This window comes from Lonchura striata, chromosome 37, assembly GCF_046129695.1.
Source record: "Lonchura striata isolate bLonStr1 chromosome 37, bLonStr1.mat, whole genome shotgun sequence".
NCBI classification, from domain to species: Eukaryota; Metazoa; Chordata; class Aves; order Passeriformes; family Estrildidae; genus Lonchura; species Lonchura striata.
Window position 1 is genome coordinate 3062588 of NC_134639.1, and position 2500 is coordinate 3065087.

Here is a 2500-nt window from a genome sequence, read left to right on the forward strand (position 1 = left end):
CCGGAGGGGCGGCGGGGCGGCCGGCCCCGAGCCCTCGCCGCCGCGGCCGGCGCCGTCGAACGCCGGTCGCCGGTGCTCTCGCGGGCCCCCCACCACCCCCGCCGCTCTGCGTGCGGGGGCCCCCTGGCGCGGCCCGAGTTCGCCCGAGCCCGGCCCTCGCTCTCTCTGCCCCTGCTGCGCGGGAGCCGCCCGGGTGCCGGGAAGGGAGAGGGGTGCTCGGCACGGCCCCCTCCCGGAGGCGCGCCCGCGCCTTCGGGGCTCGGAGGAGGCGGCTCCTCCGGCTCTTCCCGCACCGGGGAAGCGGGGCTTTTGCCCGGCCGGGTAGAGCCCCGCTCTCGGGCCCGAGGCGGGCCCTCTGGCGCGGCAGAGGGTGGGGAAACGCCGGGGGTCGAGGTCCTCCGGGCGTTCCGGGCCGCGCTTCGTGGCGGGGGAGCGCGCGGGACCCGCCGCCGGGGAGGCGCGGCGGCGGAGGCGGCGGCGAAGGCGTTCCTCGCCCCGCCGGCGTCGTCGTCGCCGCGGCCTCTCCCGGCGTGGTCGGCGAGGTCGCTCGGCGGCCGGGCCGCGTCCCCGCACCGGCGGGGCGGCCCGAGCCGCGGCGGTCCTCTCGGGCGCAGCGCCGGGCTACTGAGGGAAACCCCGGGCCCCGAGAAGGACGCCGCGGTGGTGGCGGCAGACGTCGGGCGCGCCCCCGCCGGTGGACGCTCCCCCGAGGGCGGCAGCGGGGGAGGCACCCCGGCGGGGCCATGCAGGTCGTTTCCCTCGCCCCAGGGCCAGGTACCTAGCGCTCCGCGCCTCCGGCGGCCCCCCGGCTTCCTTTTCCTCGGCGTCGTCAAACGCTGCGGGGAGGGGGCCGCGAAAGGGCCGCCGCCGAGCCGGGGCGGCGGTTTAAAGACTCGGGCGGCTCGGCGCGTCCTTCCGCCGCGGCGGCGGCGGCGGCGGTTGCCGGGCGGCGGTGCGCGGCTCCATTGAGGGGTGGGGAGCTACTCCCGCGTGATCCCCTGCGGTGGTGCCCGCGGCCACCGGCCGCGCGGCCGTCGTCCCGCCGCGTTACCGCGCGCGGGGGGTTTGTCGCGCCGCGCCGGGGAGGGGCGCCCTGCCCCCCCCTCTCCGCGGCCCGGCCTCGGCGGAGAGGCCGCGGCGCGCGGTCGGCCGCGGGGGCCGACCCGCTCGCCTCGAAACGGGCGACGCCGGCAGAGAGCGCGCGCTCTCTCGCCCCTTCCTCAGCTGCGGGGTTGCGGCCGCCGGGGCCCGCCGCGCTCTCCTCCTTCCTCGGCCGCCTCTGCGGTCTCTGGGGTGCGGCGCCGCGCGCGGCGCGGCCGCGCCGTCTCTCTCCCCTCGACGGCCTTCTCCTCGAGCGCGCCGGCGGCGCCGGTCGCCGGCCGTCCCCGGCTCAGCGACCGCCCGCCCGCCCGGGGCCGAGCGCTCGGCAGGTCCCTCCGTCGCCGGAGAGTCCGCGAGCGCGGGCGGCCCCGTGCCGAGCGGCGGCGGCGCCGCTCGGCGAGTGTCCCCCGCCAGCGGGGACGGCCGGCCGGACGGCGCCCGCCGTCGCCGGCGGCGGTCCCGGCCCGGGCCCCGCCCGCCGCCTCCCCGTCGCCCTTTTCTCCGTCCGCTCGCGGAGCCCCGGAGGAAGGTCGTGCGCGCGGCGGCCGTGGGGGGTTGGGGGGGGGGGGCGCTTCCCCGCCCGGTCTCCCCGCCCGGTCAGCGGGGAGAAAAGGGTGGGCGTCGCTGCCCCCCTCCCCGCCTACCCCCCCGGCTCGGCGCCGCACGCCTTCCCCTGGGCCGCGCGTGCCCGAGGAAAAAGGGGCTCCGTGACGGTGCGAGGCGGCGGCGGTCCCGGGAGTGCGGCCGTTGCGGCGGCGGGTCAGCCGTCCGGCAGGCTCCGGGCGCTCGCGACGCCGGCTCGGGTCTCGGTGCGGCGCCCGCCTCCGGCGCCGGCGGCGGAGCGCGTCCGCCGGGCGCTCGCCCTTCCCGGCGGGAGCGGTCCCGCGGGGGGCGTTGCCGGTTGGGCGGTGGCCGTCGTGTGCCGTCTCGAGCGCGGCAAGGCCGCTGGGGAGAGAGAGCGAGCCGGCCGCGCGGTGGCGCGGCGGCGCTCCGCGGGTCCGCGGAGCGGCGGTGAGAAGGGAGAGCGGCGCGCGCGGGGGCCGACGGCCGCGCCCCCGGCCGCGTGCGTCCCGTCGTCCCGTTGCAGCGAGGCCGGGCGGGCCGCCGTGTCCCCCCGCGGTCCGGCGCGCGCCGCGTGCCTCCTCCGTGCGGAGGCCGGGCCGAGCCCGGGCGCCTGGGCCGCCTCCGGAGGACGGCACAGTTTGCCGGCGGCGTCTCCCCTCGCTCGTAGCGGCGGGGGGAGGCGGTCGGGGACGCGGGTCCCCCCGCCTTTCCCGCCGACCTTCGGAGCGTTCCGTTGGGCGTTTCGCTCTCGGATGGTTTTTCTTTCCCCCCCCACTCGGTTCGTTGCGTTGTGTGCTCGTACGGTCGAAGCCGGGGGCGGCCCGCGTGCGTGCCC